This window comes from Dromiciops gliroides, chromosome 2, assembly GCF_019393635.1.
Source record: "Dromiciops gliroides isolate mDroGli1 chromosome 2, mDroGli1.pri, whole genome shotgun sequence".
In the NCBI taxonomy this organism is placed as follows: domain Eukaryota; kingdom Metazoa; phylum Chordata; class Mammalia; order Microbiotheria; family Microbiotheriidae; genus Dromiciops; species Dromiciops gliroides.
In genome coordinates this window covers 440,944,930-440,958,234 of record NC_057862.1, presented here as the reverse complement: position 1 = coordinate 440,958,234, position 13,305 = coordinate 440,944,930, and positions in this window count along the sequence as shown.

Below are 13,305 nucleotides of genomic sequence, written 5' to 3'. Positions count from 1 at the left end.
ATAAGAAATAACCTTCTCAAGATAAAGGCGTCTCATTATCCTGTCCACTGAGTCAGTGTGAGAGATATAGCCAGGCTACAGTAAATGGCTTTCAGATAGCTCCATCATTGTATCATATGATTAGTTTTGATCAGATCAGTGAGGTTATTTCTCTCCTCTATGAAAGGGCATAGAGAGCCTCAGAAATAGAGAATTTCAGAGTTGGAAGGGACCTAGGAGAGCATCTAGTCCAACCCATTCCTAAACAGAGATCTCCTCTACAATACGGCCAACAAGTGGTCGTCCAGTCTCCACTTCAATACTTCACACGATCCTCATGCAGCCTGTTCCACTTTCAGACAGCTCTTAGGAAGTTTTTCCTTACCTAGAACCAAAATCTACACCCCATCTAGCTGGCACAGTGGATAGAATGCCAGGCCTGGATTGAGGAAGACCTAAGTTCAAATCCAGCCTGGGAAACCCTGGACAAGTCATTTAACCTGTTTGCCTCAGTTTCTTCATCTATAAAATGAGAATAATAATAGCACCTCCCTCCCAGTGTAGTTATGAAGATCAAATGAGATAATAATCATAAAGTACCTAGAAGCTATATAAATGTTAACTAACATGGGGGTTGGGACCTATTAAAATTTAAACTGGCCTACTAGCTAAACTCCAGAAGTCAAGACCACCACCCCTCACTCAAGCTTTCCCCACCTCCAAAAGGGTCCCATAATCAGGTGGTCACCCCATCTGTCCCCCCACCATCTATCCTCTATAAAAGCTTTGGCCTCTCTCCCAGTGAAGGAGAAAGGTGTGTCAGAGAATCATGTCTCTGAACCATTTCCCCTTGAGGGAAATCTTTGACTTACCTCTCAGTCACTTTCTCTAGTGCCTAAATAAAAGACTATTTTAATCTAATTGAATTGTGTCCAAGAGGGTGTAATTCTTTTTTTTTTTTTTTAGTGAGGCAATTGGGGTTAAGTGACTTGCCCAGGGTCACACAGCTATTAAGTGTTAAGTGTCTGAGGCCAGATTTGACCTCAGGTACTCCTGACTCCAGGGCCGGTGCTCTATCTACTGCGCCACCTAGCTGCCCCAAGAGGGTATAATTCTTTAAAGGGAAATACTTAAGGACCACCACCCATTTCCCCTGTGACATTAACTATCATTATTATTATAATTATTGTTAATTATCATCATCATTATAATTTATAGTTTCTGCCATTGCTCAGAGTTCTACCCTCTTAATCTAAATAGAACAAATCACCTTGCACACTTAAATCACTTGATAACTCTCATGTCCCCCTTAAGTCTTCTCTAGGTTAAACATCAGTTTCTTGTAGAAATGACACATTTCTATAGCATTTTTAAAGTTCACAAAAAGCTTTACACACATCATTTCATTTGAATCTCATGTAAGTCCTCTGAGGTAGGGACTAGGGTAATATTATCAACCATTTACAAGTATGGAAATGAATCTCAGAAAGGTTAAACCAGCTAGAAAATATCAGAGGGAGGAATTGAACCCAGGTCTTTCTGATTCCAAGTCCAAGCCTCATTCTGCTACCATCACTGCCTCATATAACCTAGCTTCCAGTCTCCTCACCATCCTAGCCACCCTCCTCTAAATAAGCTTCAGTTGGGGGCAGCTAGGTGTTGTAGTGGATAAAGCACCAGCCCTGGATTCAGGAGGACCTGAGTTCAAATCTGGCCTCAGACACTTGATACTTACTAGCTGTGTGACCCTGGGCAAGTCACTTAACCCTCATTGCCCTGCAAAAAAAAAATTATTAATTTAGTGAAGACTTTGAAAGAGCAGCTGCCCTCAAAAGCCCTTTGCCCTTTTGCTTTCCCTTTTCCTGTTTGAAGCAGAGTATGAAGTAAAGTGGAATGTTCTGTAGGGAAAACCAGGTCTGACTTCAGTGTGGGGTGCCCCATTTTCAGAAGGACACAGAGAAACTGATTTGTTCTATGTTCTTTGATCTATAACCAAAGATCAGAAGTGGAACAAATGGAAAGAAGTCATAGAAAGACAGATTTCATTTCAGTTAGAGAGAGAGAGAGAGAGAGAGAGAGAGAGAGAGAGAGAGAGTTAGTTGTCCAACAATGTAACAAAGCGACAACTGACTCATAGTGTAATGAGCCCCTTGTCTCTGGAAATGTTCCCACAGAAGTAGGGTATATATCAGTTAGGGAGCCTAAATAGAGGATTCCTATAAGGTCAAGGGCGGGAGTTGGGCTAGGAAACCTTTAATTTACCGTTAAACTTTGAGATTCAGTTGGGGGGGGGAGGAGATCACATGATTAAAGATAGCCCAAGAAATGTTTCCTTAGAAAGTGATTAGCATTACCTGAATGTCCATCACTGACAGAGGAGGTAGTTGTGTTTAATGCAGCACAAGGTGCCATCAAGTAAGTGAAGGCTGTCTTTTCTGGAACACCTTCATTTTCAAATTGCTGCCTGCCTGCCAGCTGCTCTCTGTCTTTCAGGGAAGAAACTAGTATTGCCAGAAAGTTAGAAGAGCATACATTTATCAGGAAAGAAATAAAACTATGTGCAATTTGGGGTTTTAGACCATTCCTTTCCACCTTCATTTGCAGTCGTTGACTCCTGATTACCCCAGAGGCAGGCTAGTCTCTTCTTTACCACCCAGGAAGGGTCTGTACTTTGCTCGATTATATGTATTTTTTCTTTGTTATCTTAAACTATTTTTAGTTAATTTTTTTTAATGTGCTACAACCAGATTTGACCCTTCCCTCCCCTTTGGCCTTTCCAGACTTTTTACACGTACACTTCTTCACACTATCTGTGGTCCAGCCAAACTGTTTGACTTGTTGATCCTCCCACCCAACATTCCACCTTCTGTCTCCATGTCTATCCAAGTTGCCCCTCATACCTGGGATGCACAACCTTCTCCCCTCCGTCTACCAGAATCTTAGCATTAGAAAGGTATTTAGAGGTCATTTAGCCCAAATCCTTCATTTTATAGGGAAAAAAACTGAGATCCCCAAGAGGAAAAGGTAGTTGTCTAAGGTGACAGAGGAAAATTCATATGACTCTGAAACTCAAGCCAAGGTAAAGTGGAATTAAATGGACCCCAGATATGAAATTCAATAGATTCAAAGACTGTTAGCATTATAATGGACCTTAGAGAATCACTTTGTCCAACCCTCTAATTTTATAGAAGAGGAAATAGAGACTCAGAGTTAAAAATCAGATCAGGGACTAGAATCCACGTCTCCTGTTTACCAGCCCAGCATCCTTTTTTAGCCAGGTTGTTAAAATTTGGGGTCATTTTGAGCATCAACCCTTTCCAGAGAAAAGGTACCTAAATTCATGATTCAGGAATAAAGCAGAGAGTAAAGCCTCTCAGCCTTATATATGCACTCTGTCCCCAAGCTCACTCCCTTCCACGCTGTCACCAATAAGCCTACAAGGGCAATACTTAAAGGGAAAGAAAATATCCCCAGAAAGGGGGAGGTAGAATCACCACTAGAAGACACATCCTTCAGCAGGGGTTGAGGGGTTGTTTCCCTCCTCTGCTACCATCCTGCACTGTTCCTCACCCCAACATCAGGTAGATTGTGCTGAGAAGCACCACAAATTTGGGGGCCGAGATCCTGAGAAGCCCAGTCTGAACAATTAATCAATCACTGTTGTTGAGTACCTCCTATGTGCTGGGCACAGAACTTCAACCAGGCCAAAGAATGGGGAAGGAGGCATGAAGAATCCAGGAACACAGGAATGATTGAATATATTTCATATTTATTCACCTGAGTACATATCATTCCCTGCCTCCCCCTGGAACATAAACTTTTTGAAGGCAGGAATGCTTTTGTTTTCTTTGTATTCCCAGTGCCTAGAACAGTGGATGATTTATAGCCAGTCTTAATAAATGCTTCATAAACTAATTGAAGAAGAAAAGGAAAGGCCTATGGCCTCTAAGCTGGGTTTTGAAAGAAGGAAAGGATGTCAGGGGAAGCTTAGGTGACACAGTGGATACAGCACCAGCCCTGGATTCAGGACCTGAGTTCAAATCCGGCCTCAGACACTTGACACTTACTAGTTGTGTGACCCTGGGGAAGTTACTCAACCCTCATTGCCCCGCAAAAAAAAAGAAAGAAAGAAAGAAAGAAAGGAAGGAAGGAAGGAAGGAAGGAAGGAAGGAAGGAAGGAAGGAAGGAAGGAAGGAAGGAAGGAAGGAAGGAAGGAAGGAAGGAAGGAAGGAAGGAAGGAAGGAAGGATGTCAGCAGGCAGAAGTGTAGAAGAAATCTGTTTCAGGCATGGCACATAGTATGAACAAAGGCACAGCACCCGGAGATAACAGGAAATCAGGGAATGGCTGGATATCCAAGGTTTGTTTTTTAATTGTATTTCATGCATGAGGGCTAAGATGATATCACTGCTACTCTCTAATAACAACCCCTGAAGAGAACCTTCTCTTATAATAAAGAAAAATGGTTAAGCAAAACAGACATTTTAACTATGTCTGACAACGTATGAAGTTCATATCCATAGTCCATCATTTCTCTATTTAAGAGGACAAGATTATGGTCTAAGATTTAATATTATAGTATTTAATATTTTAATCTTGAATCAAAGGATCATAGATTTGGGATTGGAGGGATCTTAAGGGTCATTCAATCTAGTCCTCTCACTTTACAGATAAGAAAACTGAGGCTCAGTTCCAGTAAACTATTTGCCAAGCATCATACAGCTAATGTGTCTGAGATAGGATTTGAACTCAAGTCTTCTTGACTCTAAATCCAACACTCCATTCACTATCTTAATTTGCCTTTCAACGTCATTGCATTTGTTTGAATTCTAGTGGGTGGGTTTTTCATTTTAATTTTATTTATTTATGTTATATCTTGAGTTGCAAGTTGTCTCCCTTCCTTTCTCCCAACTAAACATTAGAGAAGGCCAGCATTTGATATAGATAAATAAGTGGAACCATAAAATACATATATCACTGAACATGAATAGCATTTTCCTTGGTAAGTCCTTCGTGGGTGATTTGAACGATCATATAGCTCAGAATATTGGGAAAGCAAGATAAGAATTATACAATGAAGTATAGAACTGTGTCAATCATACATTCAACATAACATATCATATCTAACAGTCATTCACAGTTGTACTTCAAACATTATTGCTATTCCTGCATACAATATTCTCTTGGCTCTGCTCATTTTACTCTTTATTATTTCATACAAGTCTTTTCATGTTTTTCTAAAGCCAGTCAGCTTATTATTTCTTACAGCACAGCAATATTCCATCACAATCATATACCACAACTTATTCAGCCATACCCCAACGGATAGGCATCCCCTTAATTTCCAATTCTTTGCCATCACAAAGAAAGCTACTATAAATATTTTAGAACACGTAGGTTCTTTTCCTTTTTCCCTGATCACCTTGGGAAACAAACCTAATAAGAGATATTCCTACTTCAAAGGGTATGCACAGTTTTATAACTCTTTGAGCATAATACCAAATTGCTCTTCAAAATGGTTGGATCAATTCACAATTCCACCAACAGTGTATTCAAATCCCAATTTTTCCATATCCCCTCCAGCATTTGTCATTTTCCCCCCTCTATCATTTTAGCCAATCTGATAGATGTAAATCTAATGTCTTTTCATGTTGTTTTCCTTTACATTATTGTGGCCATTTGTATGTTGTTCTCTTGGTTCTGAGTTCTTCATTCTTCATCACTTCATATAAGTCTTCCCAAGTTTCCCTGAACTCATCTATCCTGTATTTATTATGATGGAATGACATTCCATTCCATTTATTCAGCCCTTCTTTGACTGATGGATACCCACTTTTTTTCAGGTTTTTGCTATCATAAAAAGTGTTGCTATGAATATTTTAATGTAGCCCTTCCCTCTGCCTTTGACCCCCTTGGAGTTCATGCCTAGTAGAGGGATCACTGAGCCAAAGACTACAAATAGTTCAGTGACTTTTTCCAAATAATTTTAAAGTATTTTTTCCCAAAACCAATTTATACTTTCAGCAACAGTACATTAAAGTGCATGCTAGTGATCTAGTTTAGCTAGAACAAACAGAGTATGAAGGGAAAGACTGTGAAATAATACCGAAGAGGAAGGCTGGAACCAGGTTTTAAAGGTCTTTAAATGCCAGGGAAAGGAAGTGATATTTTGTCTTGCAGGCCATAGGTGTCCAATATGTGCCCCATGAGTCAAATATGGTCCATCTTTTTACCTAATAAGGTAGGTCCTAATCATAAATCCATCATGACTGTTGTATAACTCTTACCAGGTATCATTCTAGTAGGCTTAAATGAATTTGTAATGATGATTGAAGTAGAGTTTAATTATAATAAAATCCATTTGGTCCACACACACATGTGCGATCATTCTCAAGTAACTGCATGTATGGGTTATTGGGTTGGTTTGGAGGGTTTGGGGGGTTGCTATTATAAACAATTCTGTTAGAATTATTTTTATATAGATTTTTTTTTCTTTTCTTTTAATAACAACCTTAAGGTATGGTTCCGGTAGTAGGATCCTTATGTCAATACAATGTATGATTGACACAGTTTTGTACTTCACTGTATAATTCTTATCTTGGTTTCCCAAAATAATTCCACCAGCTTACATCTCCAACCAGATGCCTATTAGTCCACAGCCCCATCAGCAATGAATTTTATTTTTTACCTTTTAAAAATTAAATGGTATAAACTAATACATCAGAGACTTACCGTGTATCATTTACTAGATTATTTAGAGTTTGAACACTTTTTATGTTGCTATTAATCATTTGTGTATCTCCTTCAGAGAGATGCATAGATAACATTTTGTACTTTCTTATCGACTTCTTAGATTATATTTTAGCAGCAGAGTTACAATATAATAATATATGTTTATATAGGTATCATATTCCCCTTCCCCAACTTCTAAGTTTATGAGGGCAGAACTCATCTTAATTATTTTTATATTTCCCCTTGGAGTTGAGAATAATAGAGTAAGCATTTGTTAAATGGGTGAAGAATAAATTAGTAAGCATAGCACTAACTTGACAAATGTGTCCTTCATATATGTCAGCAAAACAGCAAAATTTGTGTCTGTAGACATTATGATTCTAAATTTAGTGACCTCAAGTCCCAGATTTTCTAAGATAGTACTGATTTTCAGGAAAATAAAATATACCCTTAAATAAGTTTGCAAAATGACTATCCTTTGTCTGACTATCCTTTATCTGATGACAAGTCTTGATTTTTGTTTCAGAAAACATGGTCACTGTAGCTATAAGAAAGGAATTCAGTCATGGAGAAAGGGAAGCAGCAGGAAGCACATAGTCTTCTAAGCAACAAATCTCCTGTTTCATTTAAATGCTCTAAGTAATAAAAAAGGGGGAGGAAAGAGAAAGAAAAGGAACATAAAAAGGAACATATATTAGTATAACTGTTTCAGCATGGACTATTTGTAATGTTTTGTGAAGCATCGGTGATTCTGTGAATTCTCTCGGTCAATCTCTCTTATCCTCTAAATGGATTTTCAGGAATGAAGAATCACATATTCATATTGTTCTTATTGACATGTCTAGCTCATGATAATATGTAATGACAATAAAATGACTAGAATACCTTGCCTTTGTGTGATAATTCATATTTTAAGTATCTCCAGAACCTAAAAACATAGGGTTTTACCTCTAGAGCTTATTCAATTCCCTCAATTTAGAGATGAGGGAACTGAGACAGAGAGAAAGTCACTTGTCCAAGGTCACACACAAAGTCAATGGTAGAATGAAGACCTGAATGTGAATTTCCTGACTTCCAGTCCAGTAGTTTTTTCATTCTACTCCAATGTCTACCATATATGGCATCATTTCATGTATAACCAACTTGACTGAGAATGAAATTACAACATAAAGTAATTTCTCTTTAAACATCAATGCACCTTAATTTCAGGGAAAGTTGGGCAGTGTCCAATCATTGAAATAGTCGCCTTCAAAATCGAAGAGTCAACAGAAATCCTAGAGAAAGTCAAAAGAGACTTCAAAGGTCATTTAGTCTAACTCAAGCTTTGAATCCTCAAATTGTCAGTAAGAATTCATTAAGGTCTCACAGGTGCCAGACGGTGTGCTAAATTCTGGGTATACAATGAAAAGTAACAACAATATCTGTCCTGAAGGAGTTCACAATCTATCTTCTCTAATACGAATTAGAGAAAGACAGATTTCAACAGGTTCAGAGCATTGGCAGGAAAAGAACCAAGGGGAAGAAAGTCCAAGAGATAAAAGATTGGAATCTTTGATTGGAGTCAGTTCGGTGGGAACAAATTACTTAGTAAGAGCACTGTACAGAGACTGTGAGAATATGGAAAGGACCTCTTAGAATTCCTGACCCATCACCACCACTGTGGCCTGGTTCCCCAAGGGGGATTATAACCTGCCTGAAGAGTCTTTCCTTAGTGATTAACATACTCCCACTTCATCTTAACCTCCCCATTCCAGTGATTCTGAACTGACACTGAGATTATTTGAATTATTCTCCATCTCCTACTGCCCTCTCCCTTGTTCCCATCCCATTTCTGATGCTCCCCCCGCCCCACCCCCCATAACGTTCCACTCAAAATCTACCCAGCCCTTCCACTGGGTTCCCTGGAATAGCTGCTCCACAGATAACACACTTGCTTTCTTCTTTCACTTTTTCCTTTCCTACTTCTATCTTCTTGTACTCTTTGAACGTGCCTTTTTCCTAATAACGAAGCCTGCCCAGCACCACCCCCTTTTCAGCACTAGCTGCAGTTTCACTCATCCCCTCCTCATTCCCCATAATGGTCATTTTGGAGGAGTTGGAATACTCCTTGCTACCATCCCCACATCCAGATTCTCCCTCTACCACCATTACACCATTTCTTCCATTGAGATTCATTAAGTCCATACTAATCATCAATCAATTTTCTGGTACCTTTCAGTTTTTCTTTCCTCCCCCAATTCCTATCTTCACACAAGAGGACTTCAAAATACATATTGATACTATAAGAAAATAATTATTAATAGTGGGTTTCTAGGGGAGGAGCAGCTAGGTGATATAATAGATAAAGCACCAGCCCTGGATTCAGGAGGATCTGAGTTCAAATCTGACCTCAGACATTTGACACTAGCTGTGTGACCCTGGGCAAGTCACTTAACTCTCATTAGCCCGCCCCCCCCCCCAAAATGGAGGAATTCTAGGGGAGATCCAGAGATCAGCTTAGTTGCTTTCTCCCCCTCACCCCAGAAAGTTAAGTTCCTCCCTGGGATGAGCCCAGGGGAGCAAAGGAAATGTAGATTGATTCTTTTGTTTAGCTAAGGGAAGAAGCACACCTAGATGCTAGAATATGCCCTCTTTAGATGACCCTCAAGTCATGTCAATCAATGGAATTGAATGATGCTAACCAATTAGCTTTGATCGATGTATAATGACTCACCTCTCTCCAAAAAGGATAAAAACCTTGACCATGAGAGGTTCTCTTTCTCTTGGCTTCCTGGACCTACTCCTTTGGCTCTGAATGCTGTCACTTGGTGCAGTCCGTGTGCAATAGCCATTAATATATAAATGGCAATAATTTTAGAAAACACAGTTTAGCACAAATAATTTATAAAATACAATACTCCTCAAAAGCTCCTTAATGTCCCAGTTGCTCAACTTATATATTTCCCATTACCTACTCTTCTACCCCAGGACCTGGGTTCAAATCTCACCTCAGATACTTACTAGCTATGTCACCCTGGGCAAGTCACTTAACCCCAATTGCCTTAAAACATCCAGAGCCATCTCCAGTTGTCCTGATATATCTCTTGCACTGGACCCAGATAGCCCTGGAGGAGAGTAAGGTTGGTGACCTTACAATACCCTCACTAACTTCAATTCACTGCAAGTCATGACATCACCCTGATGTCATCATGGTCTTCTGCAAGATCAAAGGACAAACAACAACTCCTCCACCCCAATATACACATATAACTGTAATACCCTGGATCTTGCCATCATGCACAAGGGTTCCTGAACTCTGAAATTCCTTCATATAATCATAATCTTTTATCATACCATCTTCCCTTTTGCCTTATGATCCCTAATCCTATTCTTCAACCTTACCATAACCTCTATTCCTTCCCCCTTTCACTTCTTTTCCAGTCTTTCACCCCTGAACTATTTATTCTCCCCTTCTTTCCCCATATTGAACCCTTGGTGAACTAGGTCAATCCCACACTATCTCAGTTCTTCCAAGTTCCTTGCCCCTTATCCTAGCACTGATCTTATATATGTGTGTGTCACCGTGAAACTGGATCTGAAAATAGTCCTCTATCAAAGAATTACTCACACAGGTGATCCAATCAAAATTAAAGTAAAAGTTGTTATTATTCAGCACACAGAGGTATGACAGGGAAAGAAATCTAAACTTCAACTCCCCCAACAAGGGAGAAAGTGATAGTTTTATAGAGGAGAGAAGGGGTTGGGGGGAGAGACTTAAGGACTGAAAAGTTACAGCTGTTTGGGGAATGAGGATGCTAGCTATTGGGGAGTGGGATACATGAAATAGTAAACATGCCACATTCCTAGTCATATAGCAAACACAACTGGCTCCCAATTAGGCTTATGCTATAAATTTCAAGTCACCTAATTTTCTGGATGTCCATGACATGTCTACTTTGTTCTCTGTTTGACCAACCACTATATGGCTAATTAACTACTTTGCTTTTCCAAGGAAAGAGTAATCTCTAACTGACCCCAGCAAGCTGATCAACTGTATTATTTCTCATGGTCAGTGTCCTCCTCTTGGCCAGAGTATCCCTAACAGGACCCAGGCCTACTAGACTGCTACTACATATGTATACTACATATGTATATTTGTATACACATACTGTCTCACACACACACATCAGTGTCCCAAAATTTAAACTTAAATAGCAAGCAAAGGACAACTAGGTGGTGCAGTGGATTAAAACACAGGTCCTGAAGTCAAGAAGACCTGAGTTCAAATCTGGGCTCAGACACTTACTAGCTGTGTGACCCTGGGCAAGTAATTTAACCCCAATTACCTCCAAAAAAAAAAAAAAAAAGCAAGTAATAGTAAAAGAAAACCCAGTTGCCCTGTATATGTATATACATGTGTAAAACGTATGTAAATAAATTTATGTACAAATGTGTGTATACAAATGCATATGTGTACATATGTGTATATATATGTATATGTAGATAGACGTGACATATGCAGGCATATATGCATAACAAGAGGGTTCTCTGGATCAAAGAGTATGTACATTTTAGTCCTTTTTGGATATAATTCCAAATTTCTTTCCAGACTTTTTGGATCAATTTACACCTCTACTAGGTTTATTAGTCTCATTCATACCAAAACATTTTACTAGGCAACTTAGCTATCATCCTTTATCTCTCCTCCCTTTCTCCACCTAAAAAGGTGCTATTCCTTCCTCTCTACTCATTCTCTTCTTGATCTTGTGAAATGTGGTTTCTAATCTCAACATTCAACTAAAACTCTTCTTTCCAAAGTTACCAATGATTTCTTAAAGGCCTAATCTAATGACGTTTTTCTCAGTCCTCCTTCTTGACTTATGCATAATTTGACAGTATTAATCATCTTACCCTAGACACTCCCTCCTCATTAGATTTTCATGACATTGTTCTCTCTTGTTTCTCTTCCCACCTATGACTATTCCTTCTTAGTCTCCTTTGGTACTTCAGCAACCATGTTGTGCCCACTGACTACAGGTATGGCCTAAAAGTTCTCTCCTAGATCATCTTCTCTTGTCTTTTCACTTCCTCATTTGGTGACTTCATTAGCTCCCATGACTGCAAATATCATCTCTACACAGATAACTCCCAGAGCTATGTATTCAGTCCTCTTCTCTCTAGCTGGCATTTCAGTAGAATATATCCAAAATAGAACTGCTCATCTTTCTCCCCAAAGATAACCCTCTTTTGCACTTCACTATTACTCTCAACAGTACCACCATCCTTCTGTTCATACAGCTTCCCCACCTTACTGTCATCCTTGACTCTTCACCCTCACTCAGACCATATATCTAATCAGTTGCCAGATTTTGCCATTTCTATCTCCACAATATTTCTTCCATACATCCCCTTCTTTCTATTCACATGGACAACCACCTAATTCTGGTACTCATCATCTAGACTATAGCAATAGCCTCCAAACTGGTTCCCCTGCCCTAAGCCTCTCTTCACTTCAATCCCTCTTCCATGTGGCCACAAAAGTGACTTTCCTAAAGCATATCTCTTTTCTTTCTTTCTTTCTTTTCTTTTCTTCTTTTTTATTTTTGTGGGGCCATGAGGGTTATGTGACTTGCCCAGGGTTACACAGGTAATGTCAAGTGCCTGAGGTCACATTTGAACTCAGGTCTTCCTGAATCCAGGGCCAGTGCTTTATCCACTGCGCCACCTAGCTGACCCCTAAAGCATATATCTAACCCTGTCACACCACTAGTTAATAAATGCCAATGGTTCCCTGTCACCTCTAGGACCAAATAGAAACTTCTGGCACCTTCCTATCTCTGTTGTCTCCTTACATATTACTCTCCTCTCCATGAACACTACAGTACAACCTTCCTGGATTACATGTTTTTCTTCACACGTTTCTCTGACAGTTTAGGTGCTATTTTCTTCAAGAAGCTTTACCTGGTCCTTTTAACTGCTAGCCTTCCCATTCAGGGTTACATTGTTTCTGTTTTTTTATGACACAAAGACATAAACATGTCTCTTCTGACAGAATGGAAGCTCCTCGAGGACAGGGACTGTTTCATTTTTGTCTTTGTATCCTTGCATACTAAACGATGTCTGACACATAGTAAATGTTTAGTAAACGTTTATAGAGAAAGTTTCCTGTAGATGGAGAGTGTCTTCCTTTATAATTGTATCCCCAGGGTTTAGCAGTTGTTTGGCATATACTGAGTGGTTAATAAATGCTTTTTAATTCATTCATTCAATCACTATTGGTTGTCTAGCTGAACGAATTCACATATATACCTCATTAGATTTCAAACTTCATGGGAGAATAGACCATTTCTTACCTAAACTTTAAGTATCCTCCCGTAGTTTAACAAAGCCATTAATGTTTTTGTTACAGGGAAATGAATTTCATTACATTAGCATTTCAGGAGATGTTTTGTCTACATTTTTGATTCAAGCCATTGATTGACTTAACTTGATCAATTTAGTCAAAGGTGGAGGTTTTGGGGGGTTTTTTTTGTTGTTGTTGTTGTTGTTGTATTTGGTTTTTTGGGTTGGGCAATGAGGGTTAAGTGACTTGCCCAGGGTCACACAGCTAGTAAGT